A 24,117-nucleotide genomic window follows, 5' to 3' on the forward strand; every position below is an offset into this window, starting at 1 on the left:
TATGTATGTATGTATGTATGTATAATGACGGTAATGAAGACAAAATTTTTTTTATCTAAGCCAAAGAAGGAGAAAAAGTAAACGAATCATCCAATAGGGAATTTGCACAAGAACAGAAATGCTAATAATGGAAGTTCCAATCAACAGATGCAATACTTCAGGGCACTATTTAGGCATTCCTTTTTATCTCAGTTTTTGACTGATATAAAATAAAATGTAAATATTCGAAGAATGGAAGAATTCTCACAAACAAAAAAAAAAAAGTCTCAGTCCCCGTGCACACGACCAATAATAGTTTTACGAACCTGTTTTATAATCGTTTCTCAAGTGAATGAACCCTATCTGACGAAGCACTTCATATCTCTGTCGAGCATATTATTTCAAACAATTTCCCTTTTGTCTCTCTCTCCCTCTCCCTCTTTCACTAACATCTCTACTTAATCTCAGGAAGGACCGGGCCAAACACGGCCTAATCACGCCGAAATTAAACCGCTAAATCCAACAAAACTCGAGATAAACACGAAACGTCGCTCGATCCCGTTCGAACGCGCGCAGGAACCAGCCGGTCACGTGACCCCCGCTGGCCATCTGGCGGTCCGAGATGAAAACGTGGGAAAAACTGACATCTTTCATTTGCATACTCATCCGGAATCATCGCGTAAAACACGCGCTAATTGAATCTTTTCCGACGATGAACTCTCCTTTGGATCTGGAAAAGAAGAATATGGAAAAATTGAGAAAAAGACTTCGTCATATTGAAAAAATAGTCATTTATTTACAGATCTTCAACGCCCACATAATATCGAAGATCAGAAAGCTGCTTAGGGGTGATAGCCCCCTGGTGAGTGATCGGTAGAAGAACTTACTGTACTATGGGCAGAGAGGGCGATATGAATCTGATCGCCATAAGGCTCAAATCCCCACTCGCCACAACGGGAAAAACCGATTTTAATGTCTTATTTGGTGGCATCAAACGCACTCTTCCCTACACCTCGCCATACCGGTACTGAAGAGCGTTGCCGGGGCGTCTCCTGAGGTGGGCTGCTGCTGCCTTTGGCCAGGCGATATTAAAGGCTGTTTAAAACCTCGACATTTGGTAATATTGAAGCCGATTGGAACAACAAGGAGGGGGGCAATTAATAATGAAGACCTAGTCATTAATAAGGGCCGTATAGAGCGCCACAGATTGTCTTTGATGTGGGGAGAGCTTCAGCAAAGATATTGGATTTCGAGGGTCACACGATTCTGAGAGTAATATGATCAAGGAAAAGGCAATACGAAAAGTAGGAGAACGGTTTTCGTTCTCATGCGTGTAATCACGAAGGTATTTAAATATGAATAAAAATGGTTCCAAGTAAGGTATAATCATGACTTGAACATTACGGGAATCTGAAGGATTATGCGGAATAAAGCTACAGGAAAAAGTTATAAAAAGGAGGCAATAATACATTTAATGAAATTTTGGACTTTTCAGCATGTCATTATCACGCACAACATTCACCATCATCTAATTAAAACCGAGTGCTATTTAGGCATAATTTTTCGTTCAAAATTTATTGTTTAACAGGAAAAGATTCACGTAACTCACTAAAACCTAAAGGAAGCTTACTGCAAACTAATTTTGTCATGTGATAATGTTTTTATAAGCATGGTGAAGTACTACAAAAGGTTTATCTTACGATCAGCTGAAAATTTTGATAAAAAAAATGATCATAAGGAAAGATATGATAACAGTAGAGTAGTGTAACAGCAGATGTCAGACAAAGAGGAGTTATGCCTATCTCTTTGATATATTTATAAGAAAGGAGTGACGAGATATGTTAGGAAAAGCAGAGTATTGGGTCAATGAATAATATGTTTAGGCGAAACTTTCATGGAAGAAACAGGAATAAAAAAAAAAAAAAAAAAAACAAGAGTAAAAAATGGGCTGAGGTTTCTTCGTCGCAGTCGAGTTTTCTTTACAGTGTATAATGCTGCATGAAACTCTCAGACACGGCCCATGGAACTTTCAGCAAAGGCCCCGTGGTGGCCTGTGTTGTTGGCACCTATAGTGGTACCAAACATGCGATCATGGCTAACTTTAACCTTAAATAAAATAACTACTGAGGCTAGAGGGCTGCAATTTGGTATGTTTGATGATTGGAGGGTGGATGATCAACATCCCAACTTGCGGCCCTCTAGCCTCAGTAGTTTTTGAGATCTGTGGACGGACAGAAAAAAGTGCGGACGGACAGACAAAGTCATCTGAATAGTTTTCGTTTACAGAAAATTAAAAACAGCGAATCACGTGATACAGGGAAAGTGAAGTGAAAGTCAAGAGAAATATGACGGCGTGGTGAGAAGCTTACATACGTGACGAGATAAATCAAAGTGATCTGAAGCAGAAGCTGCAAGCTCAGTAATAAAATCAGAGGAACCGAGATGTTAAAACAAAAGGGCCTAATATCCACAAAGAGCGGCAGAACGTTCGACAATAACGTGAGTGTCGGGGGTCGACGAGATGCCGATGAGCCCCTGTGTGGGTTATAAAGTGGTTTTGGGCACATGGATTGTGTCTTTGGCTCAACAATAATTGGTCAGATCACAGAAAAGTTACTATTTCTTTGGAGTTCCCCATAAGGGAACATTTTTTATTGATTAGTGTATATATATACAAATATATCTATACATATATATATATATATATATATATATATATATATATATATATATATATATATATATATATATATATATATATATATATATATATATATATATCTTTGTACTGAGCATGTTGCAATCGTATAAATACTCGAAAATAAGAGAGAGAGAGAGAGAGAGAGAGAGAGAGAGAGAGAGAGAGAGAGAGATAAAACATGCGTATGTTCCACAAATAAAAAAAAAGGAGAAAACATATAGTATAGTGTATATCGTAAAACGAAAAGAGGGCCGGATTCCCCTAACCTCCCATGGGATTTTCACAACCGCAGTTCCCAACTCTACGGAGTTTCCACGTATATTTTCAACGCTCAAAAGCCCGACAGGATAATGGAGATCGTTGAGTTTATTTCTTACCCAATAAATAGCGAATAAAAAGAAACGCTAACAACAAGGACGACAACGAAAACCACTCGCACACACACTACATAAAACAATAATTAAAAAGAGGTTTGGGAGGGAAGCCATAAGCTCGTCACGGTGCTGTCGGTGTCTAACCCTCACAAACGCCCGAGGGGAAAACGAAGAAGGGGAGATGAGATGAGATGAGACGAATTAGGGGTCAATTCGTCGCGGTCTTTCGTCTGCCTCTTTGTGCATCCTTGTGGCAGCATGTGCTATCAATTTCACAGGTCGTCGGTTTATCACCTAATGAGTTGTTTGCGGCCGAAGCGAAGGGGGAGATAAAGCGGCGGCCGGGTCGTGATTGTGCGCCTAATGGCATACTTTCAATTACCGTGGGAAGTGATTTGTCGGACGCGAGGTGGGGGATTTTTAAGCGACCCCCCCTTTTTTTTTTGTAAAGTTCTGGATTTCAGTTATCTTTGTTCTTCTAACTGGTTTCGTAACCCTCCTCTTCATTTCTTTGTTCTTCTGGAGAACTTGAGACTGCAAGGGTGTAGGGTTAAAGATGACTCTTTTGCAAATATCGAACTTGATGGTTGATGGAAATATTCAAGAGGGGATGATTTAGTTCTTGTTCTGAATTTCCTTTGTTCTTTCTCGAGAACATCGGAACGAAAGGGTGGAGGGTTAGGAGCAGTTAATTTTGCAAAATCAGAAAATAATAACTGATATAAAAATATCCATGGATGGCAGACGTCGAGGGTGTGTTTTTGTTTCCTTTAAAAGGTTTTGTCTTTTCTGCATTTCTTGTCCTTCTAATCTTCAGAAAGAAAGGGGAAAGTAATACGACAGCATACTCAAGTTTAGCATTAAAATGTCTTTAGAAAACTAAAAACATATATACTGTAAATACACGTTAATAAATGTGGGTCACGTTGTGAGTGTGCATAAGATGCTCAAGTATATCAAGCAAATCACAGGTAAATTAAAGGCGATTTCTAATTTGAAAAATTATATGCAGTTTACCAACCATGGTCCTAACCTATGCTTGGGAGCAGAATGAAACGAAGTTTGCATGACAGCAACATTCATTTTGAATAAAACAAGTACAGTACATCACAGGGCCTGTCCTAATTGGAAAAAAATTACAAATCATTATTCTGCGGTCAAGCTTGTGTGTGTGTTGTCATGGAGTTGCAGGCAAAGCTTAAATTCTCAATGAAACGTAGGTCCCTGACTCAGGATCACAGATTCCTAAAGAAACAGAGATGAAGATTAGATTAACTATGGGGTTCAGTTCCGCCGCTCACATTCATAGTGAAAGTTATACCCTTACCTTAGATTCACAATGAAATTCATACCCTAAACTTAGATTTATGAAAAACATATCAGATTAAGTTAAACAGGAAACGAAGATTCCAAGCTAAAATTCACAAACAAACCCAGGTCTAAAGCTTAGGTTCACAAAGAAACATAGGTCTCAAGCTTACTGTACATTCATAATACAACGTAGGTGCTATGCTTAGATTGACAATGGAGGATAGGTTCACAGCTTAGAAAATTCACGATGGAACATATAATCAAAGCTTAAAATTAAAATTCACAGTGAAATGTAGTTTCAAAGCTTAAAATTCCTGATGGAACCTAGGTTCAAAGCTTAAAATTCACAATTGAACCATGGTGCCAGACTCACACTGTAACGAAGCGTCTAGGCAAAGATTCCCGATGAGCCTTTAATCTAAGCTTAGATTCACATGGAAACAAATCCGAAGCTTACATTCACAATGGAACTTATATCCCAACCTTACATTCAAAATGATTCATAGATCCTAGTGCTAGATTTATGATGTAACACAGGTGTCAAACTTAAATTCACCAGAGGTCTAAGACCAGCAGGCACCTCAAGAAAAAAAAAAAAAAAAAAAAAAAGAAATCAGGAACACAGGGTGTCAATGCTACCCTTGGATTCTTTTCCCCGGTGGGTGAACGGCACTGTATATATATTTTTTGAGACAGAGAGGGAGAGATATGCCATGGGCTTTTCTTTGTAGGTTTTTAAACGGGGGGTCGGAATTTCGGCATTTTTTCTCTCTTTTTTTATATTTATTTGCCTTGGGACCCTTTGAAAGGGATTTTGCTTCTTTATAAAGGTCGTTGGAAGTTTGGGAACCAAAAAAAAGTGGTCCGATGTTTGCCTGTCCTGCACATGTTTACCAGTTTTTGGAGTACGGATCGCCATATTTACCGAGCTCCGGAAGAATTAGAATTTTTGTTCTGAAAGCTTTTGCTGCGCTGCGTTTTTGCCAGTTTGTACGCACACGCGTCAATATACTGAAGGGCAATACGTGTAGTATACATGCATGTAAGTGAATGAATACGAGATGGTGATGTGATGTAGTGAAGCATTCGTACATGCTATGTAATGATAAACATATTCATAAGCATACATACACTACACACGCGCGCGCGCACAAACACACACACATATATACATATAGATAGATAGATAGATAAATACTGATATACAGATATGTGTGGGTTTGTTTGCGTGTGAATTTTTGTATGGATTTTCCTTTAGAAGTATTAGCCTTCGGGTTCTCAGCAAGTCCTTTGACGTGATGCTGCAGTCCCCATGTCGTTCTCTATGTCTACTCAGACCCATGACAGCTGACTAACCACCAGTCACCAAAACCACTGTTGAGGACACTAAGGGCGTATAGAGGTCAGACGTCGATCCCATGAAGGGATGGGGAAGGTCTTTGGGTCACTTTCCTGAAGAATCTTTTGTGCCCGTGTTGGCCTAGGCTGAGGATTAGGTTTAAATGTTTGGAAGGTTTAAAGGTCAGTCTTGAGCAGCACAGGCAAGAGGCAGGCCATTGCACTTTCGGACAACATCTAGGGATCAAACGTTCACACACACAAACAGTGCCCAGACCCCTTCTCCACCAAAGCTAGGACTGAGAAAATTAGGTAATGGACGCTGATGGCTCAGCAGGTGGGCATATGGGCTTCACAATAACCACCAGCCCCAGCTAAGAGGGACTGTGCAGTTGTGATTTTGCAAGAGAAATATATCATTCCATGATCGGGGCTTTTTACCCTGGGACCACCACACTGTGAAGTCCAAGGGAAACCAGCTGAACTACCCTCAAAGTTCGTCAGCAGCCATGGGCTTCAGCTAGGTTAGAGACCAGCATGAGGCTAACAACCTCGTTACAAAAAATCTTGCCAAGAACCGAGAAGTTGATATCTTCTTGAGCTCCCCTTCAGAGGAAATGATCCGTACGTTTAATTTTGCTTCCATTTCCCCTGAACTTTTTTCTCTTGCTGTTAAATTAAATGTTTAAAATTTACAAATTGGACAGCCATTACCATTACCAATTTCATTTTCCTCATCATCAGTTATCAATTAACTATCTTCATGCTGATGTAATTTTCGTGACCGAGGTCCAGTAAAACAAAATCTTGAATTGCATGTACGCGAACATTAAGAGTTTGCATCACCTGTTCGCTGATATAGTTTAAATAAAATTTAATACTGATATTAGCTTAAAGCACTAAAAAATTATTATTACTGATGTTGTAGGCACGAAACAACATTTTCCTCCCTCCTGTCTAGCTGTCTATAATATTGTCTTTAAAAATTCAGTTTACCAATTACCAGCAAACTTTACAAAAACCGTCTATGAAATTTTCTATAGTTTTATGAATATCTGAATAATGTTCTTTCACTCTATTAAATCTAAGGGTAGGCTTTGGGACTTAACTGACCTATCCAAAAGGTTCCATGAAAATGAGGTGAAAAACACAAGGTAGCCGTGAAGCCGAAAAATGTGAACTGTTTGCTTGGAGGAACTGGAAGAGAGAGAGGTTTACAAATCGTATCAATTTCAAGTCTAAATAAGGGGAAGAAAGATGGCAGAGAAATAACAGGAAGCAACTAAAAAGGTTAGGTGGAAAATACGTAATACCACTAGCCAAAGAGTGGAGAGATAATTCAATCTATGGAAGAAGCCATCTTCCAATGGACACCGCATCTGAGCACAGAATAATAATGCACACGCATTCTTTCATCTCCGCAACAATACACACACACACACATATATATACAGTATATATATATGGATATATATATATCATATATATATATATTATATATATATATATATATATATGGATATATATATATATATATATACAATATATATATATATATATATCTTTCATCTATATATATATATATATATATATTATATATATATATATATATATATATATATATATATATATATATATATTATATATATATATATATATATATATATATATATATATATATATATATATATATATATATATATATATATATATATATATATATATATTATATAAGCAACAAGCTACAAAGTCCTTTAAAACCCAATTCGTTCTACCTCGGAAATAATATATTTTCATATATGTTACCGAAGGAATTTTTAGTTGATAATAAGTTTAGTCGTCCCGTGGGCTCGAACCACGGAAGACAAGAAGTTATTATCAACTAAAAATTCCCCTTCGGTAACATATATGAAAAATATATATTTTTGAGGTAGAGCGAATTGGATATTAAAGGACGTTTTGTAGCTTAATGCTTGTACATGAATCACGGTGATGTGATAAAAATTCTCATATATATATATATATATATATATATATATATATATATATATATATATATATATATATTTATATACAGTATATATATATATATATATATATATATATATATATATATATATATATATATATTCTTCTTTGTATTCAGCTTTACCTTTTTCTATCAGCCTTCTCCATCTTCCTCTTTCCAATTCATCCTCATTTCTTAAACCTTTCTAATGCATGTGATTCGCTGTTTTATCCTTCCATCTGAACTTTGGCCTTCTTCTTCTCCTTCCCTCCACCTCCATGCTCATAACCATTTTACACACATGGTCTTTCTCTCTCTGCATATATATATATATATATATATATATATATATATATATATATATATATATATATATATACACATATAAAACTGACCAACCTGGCATCTGGCATTGCCCGGGAAAACTCTGAATGACAGTCTACATGTAGGTGGATGGAAAAGGAAAGGGGAAGGGGGGGGGGAGGGAGGGAGGACAGGGGACAGGGGAGGGGAGGAGGAGGGGAGTTGAGAGAGGAGGTCCCTAAGTGTGAGGCACCTCTGATGGGAAGGGAAGAGGGGGAAGAGGGAAGGTGGAGAGGGAAGGGGGAGGGGAAGGAGAAGGGAGAAAGGAAATGGGGGAGAGGTTTGCATTGATGGTCCAACTGACAGTTCTGCTTTTTCCATGTGAATGTTCACCCTTCGAACAGTTGTGGGTGAACCAACAGGTATTACTGTGGTGACTGGCCCTTTTATCCAGGTATTACTGTGCTGTCTGTCCCCTCTATCCAGGTATTACTGGGCAACAGTCCGTTTTATCTAGGTATTACCATGGTGATTGTCCATTTTATCCAGTTATTATTGTGCTGTCTGTCAACTTTAACCAGGTTTTACTGTGCTGTCTGCCCCCTTTATCCAGGCATTACTGTGGTGACTCCTTTTTCATCCAGGTGTTACTATGCTGTCTGTCCCCTTTAACAAGGTATTTCTGTGCTTTCTGTCCCCTTTATCCAGGCATTACTGTGGTGACTGTCCCTTTTATCCAGGTATTACTATGCTGTCTGTCCCCTTTTAACTGTGCTGTCTGTCCCTTTATCCAGGCATTACTGTGCTGTCTGTACTGTGGTGACCCTTTAACAAGGTATTACTGTGCTGTCTGTGCTTTCTTCCCCTTTAACATTACTGTGGTGACTGGTATTACTGTGCTGTCTGTCCCCTTTATCCAGACATTACTGTGGTGACTGTCTTTTCTATCCAGGCATTACTGTGGTGACTGTCCCTTTTATCCAGGTATTACTATGCTGTCTCTATCACCTTTAACCAGGTTTTACTGTGCCCCTTTTAACAAGGTTTTACTGTGCTTTCTGTCCCCTTTATCCAGGCATTACTGTGGTGACTGTCCCTTTTATCCAGGTATTACTGTACTGTCTGTCCCTTTTATCCAGGTATTATAGTGGTGATTTTCCATTTTATCCAGGTATTACTGTGGTGACAGTCTCTTTTATCCAGAGATTATTGTGCTGTCTGTCCCTGTTATCCAGGTAGTACTGTGGTGACTGAAAAGCATTTTCAGTCATATATTTGTATGGTCTCGAGTACATTAAATGGGGTATGGTAAACCCGTAGAGTTTATTTACCAAACAAGTTACAAAGGAATGGGGGAAGGGGGCAAGGGTACGGTTTGAAAACTACCTATTATCTAAACTGGGTCAAATGATAGCAAATTTTTCCAGATCGGTCAAGTGATTCAGTTTCTATAGTGCACAAACATACAAACATTCACTTTTATATATATATATATATATATATATATATATATATATATATATATATATATATATATATAATCACAAATTTTACATATGGATTTTTAAATTTTTGAAATATTGAGCCACAAGTCTCCCGTAAATACAAATTCCGTTCTATCCTCTGAATAATTTGCACCAAGACGAACTTGTTCTTAATAACTGCACGTAACCTGACCAAAATTCGAGCTTAGGTCTTTTTGGATTGTTCTTTGATGACAATGAATTATCCACTCAGCTATAAAGAGAGAGGCTGATTTCTTTCAACTCTGCTACATATATTTTCCTGCCGAATTCAGGTTCTGTCCTGAATTCAACAAGGATATGCATAGCAGGATCGAAATTGAATTTTATGTCTCATGACAGTTAACGGATAAAGTAACTGTCACAGCAATGGATACACCGTCAGGGAAGCGCCATTTACATATAAGTAAGGCCACCATGGCCAAAACCAGGAACAGCTTTGTTTCGCAAATTTATTGGGACATGTGTCACAGTCAGTCTTTATCAACCTACAAGCCAAAATGATAATAACAATAAAATTCTTAGTACTACTATTCATAATAATGCAACACACAAGAGTTGACTGGGAAATGATAAAAATATATTTAAAATATGGCTATACAATTTGATCAAATAAATAATAAAATAAGGCTAAATAAAGATTTTAAAATCAAACTTAAAATTAAAGCGGAAGATAAAACACATAAATACACCAGTCAACATACACACTAGAAAACGCAGATTAAAAACACAAAAGTGAAGTTGCTGCTACATTTCTGGCAAAGAAGGCTTGATCTTAAGAGGAATATCACTCCTCCAAAATATCGAGGTCTGCAGCAAACTGAACAGGAGTGAAAGTAGCAAAATCTTCAGTATGGAAAGAGTGCCAAGTCTCCTGGCTGCTTTCTCAAATTGAGCTATAACTAGGTCTTGAAAGATAACTACCTGCTGATCTGTAGTTTTTCCAACGTAAGTGTCGTCACATCCACTAAACTGCCATTTCTAAATCAGATTGGACTGAAGGCCTGTGTCAACCAAAAAAGGAAGAAGTTCGAATACTGGTCAGCGTGAAAACACGTATCTATAATTTCCTTTTAGTGTATCTTATTCCAAGGGTAAAGCGAATTCGATATTAATGAGCTATTTGTAGCTTCACATAGAAATAAATATATATATATATATATATATATATATATATATATATATATATATATATATATACATACACACACACACACACACATATATATATATATATATATATATATATATATATATATATATATATATATGTGTGTGTGTGTGTGTGTAGAGAGAGAGAGAGAGAGAGAGAGAGAGAGAGAGTAAATTTGGTGAAGCTACTGTTGTGAATGAGGTGGTCAATGAAAAGGCTGAAAAATGAAAAGATGAGGTGTTGATGGAAGAACAATTGCTATGCTGCAATATGGGGGGGATGTTTGTGTTTGAGTGGCTGACCAGGCTTTGTAAGGTATGTCTGGATTGAGAGGAAGGTTCTTTAGGTATCTGCGACAAGAAGAGTGTTATTAGAATAAGAGGAGAGGTAATAGAGGTGACCGAATGATTTAAGGTCATAATGATAATTAGTATTCTAGGAAAGTATGTGGTAGGAATCTGATTGAGAAAACTCAGGAAATAGAACAACAAGACTGAGATGCAGAGGGCAGTGTGATTTATACAACAAAAAGAGCAGTTCCATATCTGTATGGATGATTAAAGAAGCTGAGGAGGGTCAAGGGCAGGTGCGAATTTGTGGAAAGGAAAATGGCTTTTCCAATGGAAAGTAGAGATTTTATGTTAGCAAATAAGACCGTACAACGATTGATAATGAAGATTAGCTCTAAATATTGGCGAAAGAGTTTCGGAGTGTTCGTAGTCGTATGCAGTTCAAATTATGTTACTAAGAGTACGGATATGAAAGTAAATGGAAACCAGTGAAGATGGAAAAACGAGTGTTGGTATGGGCGGTGAAAGAAAGGAAGTATTCGATTTTTATGTTTATGGAAATAAGTGTAAAGAATGCTGACAGAATGATTGGAGAAATAATCACGGAATATGTGATGCAAGGTAACAGGATCTCTGCAAAAGGTTTGGAATGTAAGAGGAGTGTCAATGGAAACAAAAGCTAGGAAGTACGAAGGGATTGAGGTACCTCTCCTTCATGAAAATAAAATGAGGATATCATATACGGAGGTGAGAGGAAACGAGAGCAGCAGCTGAGAGACTTGTTTGTAAAATATGCGCAAGAGTCAGAGCAGGTGAACAGGTGGGAATGTAGAGATAAAAAAGGCTGTAAAAATGTCAGCATAGGTTAAAAGATAGATCGATTGAACAGAGGTCAGTTGGTCTAGTGGACGGAATGGGGGATGGCAGAATATTCAAAACAAAGTAAAATTTAGGTCTTCAGAAAAGAAGGAAACAGAGAAAGTGGAAAATATAGGTTTAGGTGTTTAAATTTCCGAGGCATAAATAATATTGCTAAATATTAAAAGAAAATGCTTACGAAACATAAAAAATTCTCATCGTTTTAAAAGACAAATCACTTTAATTACTCCCAAAAGTTGCTCTCTGAAATCACGATTGAAAAGCTGCTCCTTAATCCTCTGTAAAGCGCTTCCTCAAACCCAATTATTCAAAATGATGACATCACATAATAGTAATTCACATTTAAAAGACCTTCAAATTTTTGTCTGTTGATCACCATCATTTTTGCGGGAATATTAATCCATCGGATTTTCCTGGGATTCGCTCGATCAAAACACAGCATTAAATGTTGCAATTGCGGAGCAATTGACATTTCCAGGTCTATATCTCTACGTTGGTGATACTGTGCGCATGATGAATAATTACAAATAAACACTAAAGAATTGATATTTGTAGCGACGACTAGATAATATTTGAAGAGAGTGAAAAGCCAAGAGAAACCTCTACGTTAGCACAACATGTCATTGATTTGGAGAAGAAAATTACCACAACAATTCACTTCTATTACGTAAAAACAAATTTCTACGAAATGAGATCCGTCGATGTTAAAAGAACCCAATTTTCGTCAGTGTTATGAAAAAAAAAAGAGATGCAGTCTTTCCATTGTTTTCCATTCTTTTTCTCTCTCTCTCTCTCTCTCTCTCTCTCTCTCTCTCTCTCTCTCTCTCTAACCATTTTTATTTCCTCCACGTTACCCACCTCACTTGTCTCTCTTATCTGCGAGTGAGGAGGGGGAAGGGAGGGGAGGGAGAGGGGGAGGAGGGGGTTACTGCCCCCTCACTCCCAACTTCCAATATATTACTCTTTCCCACCCTTTATACCGTGACTCACTTGTGTCAACACTAGGGGAGAGAGAGTAAGGGGAGAGAGAAACAGCGAAAGAGAGACAAAAAGACACGGAGGATGGAGAGAGAGAGAAAGAGGGGAAGGGGCCGAGGGGAAAATAAGTGGAAGAAGAGAGAGAGAGAGAGAGAGAGAGAGAGAGAGAGAGAGAGAGAGAGAGAGAGAGAGAGAGTAAAAAATGGGGTGGGGGTAAAGAATGGGTGGGTGAAAGGGAATTGTTTAGAGGAGCTCTAAAGGAAAAGTATTTTAGTAAGCGGAAAATCATTGTGAGAATATTTGTAAATTAAAGTTGTTATAATATTGATGTTCATAAGGCATCAAAACAACAGAGCGTTCTATTCTATTAGGGAAGTTTAAAGCATTATTGACGTTCAGAAGCATTATGCAAACGACCTTCAGTAAGGGCAAAACTGATTAAAAGTATTAAAAAAAACAATAAAGTATAAGGAAGGATGAAAAAAATATAATGAAACCAAAGAGACTAGACATAACCGGCATGACTAATGTTTGCCAAACGCAGCGCAAGAGAACAATTTGAAATATCTGATTCACTAAAGACGTATGAAAAATAACTGAATGTCAAGGAAACATACAGAAGGAAGAATAACAAGTAGATGGGTAGGCAATGAAAATTGCACAAATAAAGTAAGGAACTATTACAAAATAGCCTATAAATTCCAAGAAAATACTTTCAGTAGACAAAGTATCAAATAATGATTAGCTGTACTTTACTTTCCTTAGCAAATCAGGAAGAATACTTGAGCTACTTGGTGTAAAGGAGAAAGTCAAGATGGACTCATAATCTAAGATAAAATAAAGATTTACAGATTTAATTAAACCTGCGGCAAGAAAACCAAGTGAGAAAAATATCAGATGAGTAGAAAGTACAATCTACTTTTCTGGCTAAATCATCTACACACGAGAATAAAACAGAAGTAAACAGATAAAACTCTTTCAGATATTCTGACTTATGGATCTGAATGTAATCCATGTATTTCAAAGTTCATCATATTGCAAATGTTCACATTAGTGTAACAAGTAATCTCTTTTTATTTGAACACTCACAGTAAATCACTAAAAATGTTCTCATATCAATTAGTCATGAATCAACGCCCAAATATCAGTCAATGAAACAAACAGAAATGACTGAAGTTCCAGATACAAGTCAGGGCCTAATCAGAAAAGGATTTGATAACTGAATATTAACCCATGGCTAATTAACAATGACGCAGGGGCCAAATATCAGTTAAATTGTCAATTAGTAACATTCAAAGAATGTCAGATTCTACACGATCTAAGGAGCCCTTGTTAAACAAACGACCTTTTAATAATGATTGAAGGACCAAATACTCATCAAAAGAGCCATTCACAATGATTCAAGGAACGAGGCTCGGTCAGAGAGTCAGATGAGAATTATTACGTGACCCGATTCAATGGTTAAACATCAAAGAAGCGATTTTTAATGGCTCAAAGGTCAGATTCCACAAAACCGAGGTATCAAGATGGCTGAACATTTCGGGTATGAAGTCATAAAAAGAATAACTAAGATAAAACAAGAACTCCAGTTGGCAATACTAATTCAAAGTGAGCCAAACACCAGAGCCTTAGTTTTTCTGAATTGTCAAGTTATGCACCTGTGAATATATTCAGCTCTGTTGAATTATTTTTGTCTTCGTTATTTGCTAGATTCTTATCTCTGCATATGAGCATTCCATTTCATTTAAAGCTTGGATATAATAATAATAATAATAATAATAATAATAATAATAATAATAATAATAATAATAATAATAATAATAATAATAGACCAGAAAACTAGAAAACACATAACAATACACAAAGCACTACACCCAAGAGCAAATACAGACAGACTATACATAACACGAAAGGAAGTCGGGAGAGGGCTACTAAGCATAGAGGACTGTGTCAACATCGAGAGCAGAGCACTGGGGCAATATCTGAAAACCAGTGAAGATGAGTGGCTAAGGTGTGCATGGGAAGAAGGACTGATAAAAGTAGACGAAGACCCAGAATTATACGGAGACAGGAGAATGAAAAACAGAACAGAGCAATGGCGCAACAAACCAATGCACGGGCAGTACATGAGACGGACAAAAGAACTGGCCAGCGATGAAACATGGCAATGGCTACAGAGGGGAGAACTCAAGAAGGAAACAAAAGGAATGCTAACAGCGGCACAAGATCAGGATCTAAGAACCAGATATGTTCAAAGAACAATAGATGGAAATAACATCTCACCCATATGCAGGAAGTGCAATATGAAAGACAAGACCATAAACCACATAGCAACAGAAAGAGACATGATTCAGTAGCAAAAGCCCTCCACTGGAGCCTCTGCAAGAAACACCAGCTAGCTTGCAGTAATAAGTGGTACGAGCACCAACCTGAGGGAGTGATAGAAAACGATCAGGCAAAGATCCTCTGGGACTATGGTATCAGAACAGATAGGGTGAGGCGTGCCAATAGACCAGACGTTGATTGACAGAATCAAGAAGAAAGCATCACTCATTGATGTCGCAATACCATGGGACACCAGAGTAGATGAGAAAGAGAAAAATTGATAAGTATCAAGACCTGAAAATCGAAATAAGAAGAATATGGAATATGCCAGTGGAAAGTGTACCCATAATCATAGGAACACTAGGCACGATCCCAAGATCCCTGAGAAGGAATCTGGAAAAACTAGATGCCGAAGTAGCTCCAGGACCAATGCAGAAAAGTGTGCTACTAGAAACAGTGCACGTAGTGAGAAAAGTGATGGACTCCTAAGGAGGCAGGATGCAACCTGGAACTCCACACTATAAAAACCACCCAGTCGAATAGGATGACTGTGGTAGAAAAAAAAATAATAATCAATTTCAGACTGCATAAACTCTTTCAAGCACTGTACAGAGGAAAGCTGTCACGTGAATGTTGGAAAACGAGAAAAAATATTAGTTGGTGTTGACTTCTCAAGGACCATGCTAAAGAGACAGATAAACTGAATGTTGGAGGAAACCGAATAAGAATAAAATCCATTAGTGAAAGGGTGATTAAAAGGACTTGTGTAAATATACTCGTTTCATTCAGCTGCTCCCCATTGCACAAGCACTAACAAATGGAGTCACAGAAACAGCTATCCCACTTGTAAGTATAAATTTTATATATACTTATAAAAATAAAGATTCAATTTAATATTTTCAGGTAATAAGAAAACTATAATAAAGGCTGCCTGTGTATTTCTTTCTTTCTTCTAAATAAAATCATTTTTATTACTGTGATGTATTACGTTTGTATTTGATGTGGTCAACATGATCTTTAAGATGATTCTTAAGATATATATACAAATATAATACAATTATATATATATATATATATATATATATATATATATATATATATATATATATATATATATATATATATATATATATATATAACTGAATCACGAAAGTATGGAACATGATGAATATATAAATAAAGGCATTGCCACGAAGGAAAGTGAAACAACGGAGTGATGCTAGGCCTTCCGACTTACTGTCCTTTACTTAGCAGTCTGCTAAGTAAAGGACAAGTCGAAACGCCTAGCACCACTCCACTCTATACATATATATATATATATATATATATATATATATATATATATATATATATATATATATATATATATATATATATATATATATATATATATATATATATACACACACACAAACACCAACAACAGGCTGAATCAAGAATAATCTCCGGTTTTCAAAAATTCATCAAAGACTACCACTTCAGTATCTAAGCAGCTGGCTCATCAGCAGCACAAGGGCCCCCTACAAACACACACTTAATCACTCACATTTATCTTTCAGAGTCTCACACTTCCCAAATGATGAGGCCATTCTATTTTAGCACCTCTTTACACCCTCCAGTCAACATATCTTGGTCTCATTTACCTTACTAGCAGTGTTAAGAAATTGTACACATTACCCACCAAACTATTGTACTCCAATCTCTCCATGTGACCCAACCACCTCCAGGCACAAAGCTCCTTTTCACTACTTAGTATCTCCACATTTTTCTCTCTTGCTACCCTTCATCTTTTATAAATTCAAGCAAACTGTTCACTTCCTAACTTGTTTTCTAAATTCACATTCAACAATTACACTTCGCCTCCCCACAGAAAGTTGTCTCAACAGCATGCACGCACTTCCCAGATTTTGATTCCATGGACATTCCTGTTCCTTTCCAAACATCTGGTAGAAATAGGTCTGCCTTATCTTCCTTTTTTTCAATTTCACCTTTCTCTTATCCTTGTGTTATTCAGTAAATTTAATCCTAAATCACTATATGAAATAACTAACTTCCTTTCTTCTACTATTGTACTAATGTTCATTGCTTTAATTCACTGGGCTTTCATGTGCCCTCACCACACTGTGCTTAATAACATTACTCTTAATTTTCTCCACAAACATTTTTTGATTCTGTCACTAGATGCTGCAGCATTTCTTCACTATCATCGACTGATATTATATACTGCAGAAATCGACCGTTCATCACTACATGCATGACGTTTTTTCATCCTTTTTACATCCCTTGTAATTCCAACGATATTAAACAACCGAAGAAACACGTTTCCCAATTCGATACCACCTTTTACACACAAAAATTAATCTTCTGTCTAAAACATTCTAATTGGAGTTTTATCTTAATGAAAGAATCTAATAAGTCGTGTCATATTACTTCCATACCATGTAGCCTTACGCCACAATTCATTTCTAACAATTCTGTCATATTTTGTTTTACTCTCAGATTTCTCTCACGACTGTTTGAAGCCCAGAATTGTTCTACGCGCCCTCTTCCTTGAATAAATATACATGGGTCTCCTCCTATGAGTTCCTCTGTTGAAAGTATTACATTTTAAAGACTCACCTAATACCTTTCCAGATATATATTACTATAAAATGACATACCTTATACTTTTGATCATACTCTCTTTCATCTTCTCCTGATGCAAACGATTCTTCTAACTGATTCCTCTGGAATCTCTCCCTCATCCAGATATAACTTTCAGACCCTGATCTGTCACTCAGTTAACAATACCATCATCACCACTACATGGCAGTATTTGACCATATTATTACATCCATCAAAATACTCTACCACCCACACAGTGCTAAAATGTAAACTAAGGACCTTTCCCAAAACCACCTATAAAGCCACATATCTACAAGTATCAAGCCTCATGTAGAACACATATCTACAAAACTAATTCCTTTTTATCTAGTCACCTACCAACCAAGACCTTTCTTTCTCCATCACCGTTTTCGGGTTCATATCACCCAGTACACCTAACCTCCTATTCCAAACAGTATAATCTTCTTCTCCAAACAGTCGACACAGATTTCACCTAGCACAATTACAGATTTCACAGAACACAAAACCCTTCTCCTCCAGACATTTGATTTGATGAAACTTATGTTGTCAAGCCACGCACTGAGGAGCTTTCGGCAATTCAGTGTTTAAGACAGTGAAAAGAGGGAGATGGGGTGGTTGGACAGCAAGATAAAGAGATCAAGATAACAAAGGAAATGAAGTACAAGGATCTAAAAGTAATATTTAGAGAGGGCTGGCCAGCCAGACCGAAGAAAGGACACTGGAACAGAGGTAAAGTAAAAGGCTGAAAAGTGGGTGCAGCAAGGGCCGAAGGGACGCTGAAAACACCCTTTAGCAATGCCTGCAGTACACCATGTGAGTGCACTGACGGCATTAACCCCCTACGGAATCCTAACAGTTGTGCAGATTTCACCCAGCACAACCACCTTACTCCATCTCCAAACATTTGGCCACAAGCCTTCCCAGGAAGTTTCTCTTTTAATCAAGCATTTCATTTCTCGCGACAATATGTACAGTAAAACGTTTGCTGTACAATATTTCTTCTGGTACTCCTTTACCACAATTCTTGGAGTAACAAATTATGTACACTTGCACCAAACTTAAATCGCTGCCAATAAAATAGACCCTACCCAGATCCTTGTTAAGTTACCCCCAAAAATAATACCACTCTCTCTTCCCCTACAAGAAAGAGTTCATCTTTTCGGGGCACTTGTTCCCGAACACACTGTGTACTCCCTCGGCCCCATGCCCCCCTCCCCCTCCAAGAAAAAAATAAAGGCAAAGATACAAGAAGTAATGAATTGTTTATAAATATTTTTTTTATTATCACATTAAAAACAACCTCTTCTGAAGAAGCCAAAAGGAATGAAAGATTTGTTTATCATAATCATTGTGTAGTTTCACAATAAGAACTTCTGCACTCAATCTTTCTTTAGTAACATAATGGAAAAATAAATAATTCTGTAAACACTGTGTACTTTGATCTTAACGGTTTACTTCAGTCAAGATTTCTTTAGTGACAAAGTAACGACGAAGAGGAAAGAATAGCTTGTGAACAAGTTTACTATCAACATACCAGCTTTCTGAGCCAAGCTACTTTACTTAGTGAAAACGCAAAAGAATCATCACCATTATTTAACAACACGCCAACACATCAGAACAGAGAGTTCGAGTTAAGACCCACAGCAACCGCCTTCATTTCTACAAACCTTTAAAAAAAAAAAAAAAAAAAAAAACAAAGAAAAAGGAAAAATAAAAGAATCTTGCAATATAAAAACAATAAGAGAAACAAATTCTATCATAGCAAGATTCCTACCGCTCTCTTGTCCCCTATCCACTTTCACAATCAACTGATTCTCTCTCTCTCTCTCTCTCTCTCTCTCTCTCTCTCTCTCTCTCTCTCTCTCTCTCTCTCTCTCTCTCTCTCAGACAGCATAGTAGATGAAGCCCCTGTAATATTGTATAAAGGCTACAGAGAAGCCCAGCAAAATGAAGAGAGGGTTCAAAGAACTTCATTTTGCGTTGAGAGTAAAACTAGAATAGGGGGATAATTGTGCTAATGTTGACTGTTGTTGCTCAGAGAGAGAGAGAGAGAGAGAGAGAGAGAGAGAGAGAGAGAGAGAGAGAGAGAGAGAGGGAGAGAGAGAGAGAGAGAATAATTCCCTTAAAGTTAATAAGAAAGGCAGCGGGTGAGAGAGAAGTTGGAAGAAAAAGGGAGAGAGAGAGGAAATGGTAGTGAGCGAGGGGGATAAAAAAGTCAATGAGAAGTTAGAATGGAGAGAGAGAGAGAGAGAGAGAGAGAGAGAGAGAGAGAGAGAGAGAGAACAAGGTCAAAGGAAAATGCAAAAGGCAGCGGACAAGGCCGGTTGGTTGAAAGTTACAAAGAGAGAAGGCAATAGAGAGAGAGAGAGAGAGAGAGAGAGAGAGAGAGAGAGAGAGAGATGCGTAAGGGTGGCAAGGGAAAAATGGCAGAGAGGGTGTCAAATATACCTCTGAGTTTAAATGGAGCTATTTCGCTGCGAGCAAAAAAGACGGGGAAAGCGACATAAAAGCAATTTCAGGAAAGGAAAGAAATATCATAAAAAAGCCAATTTCAAAATGATTACGAGGCAAAAGCAAACAAAAACAACGGAGGGGAAATACTAAAAGAGAAAGAAAACAACTAACGAAGCATTAATAGAACACTAAGTAAATGGCAATACAACTTTTTCTTTCACTTTTTTTCGGGCAGGATTAAAGCGGCATGGAATTCGAGCTATGAAGAACAACAAAGGTCACGTCATAATTACTTCACCTTTTGAATGCCTCTTCGGTTCTTCTTTTACGGCAAATCAAAAGGAAAGATTAACGTTGTTGTTTCAGTCTGGATATCATGAAATAACCAACGCACTCCCCTGGCCTCGCCAGTAAGGGCATTAAGCCACCAGTATCGTCTGATTTTGCGTAACCAAAAAGAACACGTTTAATAGTTTACTAAAATGAATCACTCGCAATGCAGACAAAACCACCGGGTTAATACAAGCGTAATTCATACACAAGCTAAAAAGGGAAACAAGGTGCATAAAATAATGCAGAAAACACAAACAACCGAACGCAGCAAAGTGTAAAATAAAATCAATTTTATCATTCATCCATAGGAAGAACTTCCACGGCCTAGTTTCTAAATTTCTATTCCTTATAAGTTCACTCATAAAAACGCTAGGTCATACAAGCCTGGAAAAATACTGTATATCAGGTCAGGAGAGACTTCAAAAGTAGGCTATTGTAGAGGATAAAAGTTCTGGCGTACTTTTAAAATCAACTGATCATTGGTCCTAAAGCCTTTCAAATTCTAGGTCTTAGGACATTTAAAAAGAAGTTGAAAGTCTTTCATCATTTCAAAAGTAGCTTTCAGGATCTGTGGCCTTTCAGTGGTCTTTTTAGGTCTTACGGCCTTTCCAAATTAGTTGGTCATTACTTTAAACCTTTCAGAGTTGGTTAATGTGAGGTCTTAATGCCTTTAAAAGTGGTTTAATTCATGTCTTATGGTCTTTCTTTTTTTTTAAGTAACTGATAACGGTTGTTTAGAACTTTCATATCTTATTCCCATGAAAATACAGCAGAAGGATTTCTAAATATTCTAAATATTGGATGTTACGTGTTAAGCCTTTTTAAAATAGGTCAGAGGTCAGATCTTAGGGCATTTCAAAGACAGCTGAAATCTGGTTTTGAGGCTGTATGAATGTGGTCGATATCAAATCTTAAGTGGTTCCAGAAGTATTTAGGCCTTCAAGGATAAGGGAGATCAGGTCCTAATGCTTTTCATACGTAAGACCTTCCAAAAATAATATATGCCTGTCAGGTCTTCTTCTTTTTAAAAGTAGCTGAGGACAGGTTTTTGTTTCCATGTCCAAGAATTGTTGAGGCCAGGTCTTGTGGACTTGCAAAAGTAGTTGAAGTCCATTTTATAGACCTTTCAAAAGTATAGACTAGATCTTAAAGCCTTTGAAAATTTAACCGAGGTTCAGTACTAAGGCCTTTCCAAAACTGCTGAGGTTAGATTTTAAGGGCTTTCATTTATACTTACGGACAGATCTCATGACCTGTCAAAAACAGTTGAAATTAAGGTTTAAAAATAACTAAAGACAGATATGACAGGTTAAAAATAGTTGAAATTAGATCTCTGAGTTTTCTATAAGTACAGTAGCTAATGTCATGGCTTTAAAACCTTCCAAATGTAAGGTAATACCAGGCCGAAAGACTCCACACAACCAGATAAACTGGAATCAGGTCTTCAAACCCTTAAAAAAAGGCTGATAATAGGCTGCTCAGAGGCAGATAAAATTATTACGTCCTCAAGACCAGTAAAGTATGGTTGTGTCAGGTCTTGCGGCTATACAAAACTACTCTGTTAGATCTTAAGGCCTTTCAAAAGCATGCTTTGTATCCATTTGAAAGTTCCGCAAAAGCTGACTGACATCAGATCAGACCTCATCTGTCACTTGAACAATACATATTTTACCCAAGATACAGACGCAAATTCTTACATTAAAATTTCTTCCAAAATTAGCATCCACGTAATGTGAAGAAACTGACTGTGAACCTTAATAATACATGATTACAACACTTGACAATAAAATTATATATATATATATATATATATATATATATATATATATATATATATATATATATATATATATATATATATATATACATATACATATACACATATATATATACATATACATATATACATATATATATATACATATACATATACATATATATATATATATATATATATATATATATATATATATATATATATATATATATATATATATATATATATATATATATATATGAGAAAAACAAAAGCCGGAAAAAAAACTTTAAAAAAGAGAGAACTTGAACTATTGTAGAGGCAGTAGCATTTTTTGGAGCAGGGGATAAAGTATTATAACTTGCAGTGTAGCTTGAAGGCGTAAGTTTAGACTAAATAAAAGCAATGTGATGCAGTGGAAGTACATGTTCTACATTTATTATATTTTATTAAGAATGACTTTTAAGCAACTGGGACAAAAGAATTTCTGTTAGCATTGTGCTCTCGTCAAAGCTTGAAAAGGATGGAGCTGGCAAAATATGTTTTCCTTTATAGATCATTGGGAGGAAAGATTTTTTAGGAGGCAGCCTGAAAAAAATGTAATAGCTGAAAGGTTCATTTGACCCTATGATGGAAAAAGGCATCGTTACCATACAGTGACAGTTTTTAAGAATATTACCAAGAAGATATAATAAAAATGGCCCATATACTGTAGTCTAGATATGAATTTCAAAGTTGAAAAAAATAAGAATTAGTATTGAAAACTTTTATGACGGATGAAAAAGAAGAGGAGAGAGAGAGAGAGAGAGAGAGAGAGAGAGAGAGAGAGAGAGAGAGAGAGAGAGAGAGAGAGAGAGAGAGAGATTCGGTGAAGGGTTATGGGCGTGCCATCCAGATCATTGGGTAGTCACGTTTACGCTAATACAACCGTCGGTCCTGAAACACTTATACACGTTTCGCTCTCTTACTATACATTTACGCGCTGGTAGTAAATGAAGGTTGGTTGGCCCTCCCATGTCCCCACCCTCATACACACTACTCCAGATCAGTCCCCCACACCTACGTAAGCCCCTCATCCCCCTCAAAGGAACTCCAGTTAGCCACATACACATTTATCGGAACACCCTTCGCCCCCAATACACATACACTCACACACCCACTCACCCACCCACCCACACACACACACACACACACACAAATAAACGCCACAAAGGACAGCCTATCGTCCCCAAAACACTGGCGATTTTTAGGAGCCCCATCCCAAGAAAAGTAATCCCAGTCAACCCCCTCCAAAGGAAAGGTTTATCGAAGCCCCCTCCCAACACAGACCCCCCCATCAACAACCCCACAAGTAGAATTTATCGGATATTTCCAACAAAATAACACCCAAAATAACAATCTCCTCCTCAGCTAAGATATAAGGTAGTCGTCTCCAACCCAATGAAGGACCCTAGTCAACTCCCTCTGTAGGTAAGACTTGACAAAGCACACATCCCCCCCCCCAAAAAAAGAAGACCCAGTCAACCCACTCCACAAGTAAGATCAGAGACCCCATAGGTACCCTATCAATGCCCCGACCCCCCTAGGCAAAATCTATTGGATCTCCCATCCCTACAGCAGGACCCCCGATCTATAAAGAGCTCCCATTGCAAGAAAAGAATGCCAAATCAATTCCCTCCACAAGTAAAGATCATCGCAACCCCAATCACCACAAAACGACCCCAAGTCAACCCCCTCTACAGGTAATAGCTACTGGAGCCCTCATTTAACAAAAAAAATATCCACTC

The sequence above is a fragment of the Macrobrachium rosenbergii genome, chromosome 7 (genome assembly GCF_040412425.1).
Source record: "Macrobrachium rosenbergii isolate ZJJX-2024 chromosome 7, ASM4041242v1, whole genome shotgun sequence".
NCBI classification, from domain to species: Eukaryota; Metazoa; Arthropoda; class Malacostraca; order Decapoda; family Palaemonidae; genus Macrobrachium; species Macrobrachium rosenbergii.